The sequence below is a fragment of the Propithecus coquereli genome, unplaced genomic scaffold (genome assembly GCF_000956105.1).
Source record: "Propithecus coquereli isolate 6110/MARCELLA unplaced genomic scaffold, Pcoq_1.0 Scaffold263, whole genome shotgun sequence".
Lineage (NCBI taxonomy): Eukaryota > Metazoa > Chordata > Mammalia > Primates > Indriidae > Propithecus > Propithecus coquereli.
In genome coordinates, this window is record NW_012148208.1 from 1,665,232 (window position 1) to 1,665,566 (window position 335).

At 37.9% G+C, this 335-nt stretch overlaps 1 protein-coding gene across 1 annotated transcript in view; it reads left to right on the top strand.

Moving 5' to 3' along the window:
• USP25 (ubiquitin specific peptidase 25) overlaps positions 1–335 on the top strand; it is a 173,247-nt gene that overhangs the window by 165,035 nt on the left and 7,877 nt on the right. The gene's annotated exons all lie outside the window — the stretch shown is intronic.

The following is a 335-nucleotide window of genomic DNA, read 5'->3' on the forward strand; positions in this document are numbered from 1 at the left end:
TATTGTGGATGAAGTAATTACTACCCTTATGGGACTCTGTTTTAGAGGGGAAAAAAGAGTTTCTCAACCTCTGTACTATAGACAGATTAGGTTAGATAATTCTTTGTGATGGGAGCTGTCCTGTGATATGTAGGATTTAGCAGTATGCCTGATCTCTACCCACTAGATGCCAATACCAACCCCCAAGTTGTGACAACCCAGAATATCTCCAGGTATTGCCAGATAACCCCTGGGGGAGCCAGATCATCCTTGTTAGAGAATCACTGGAGAAAAATTTTTAGTCATGTATATAAATAAAATAATAAAACATTCTTTGACATAAAGAGAAAGCTTAA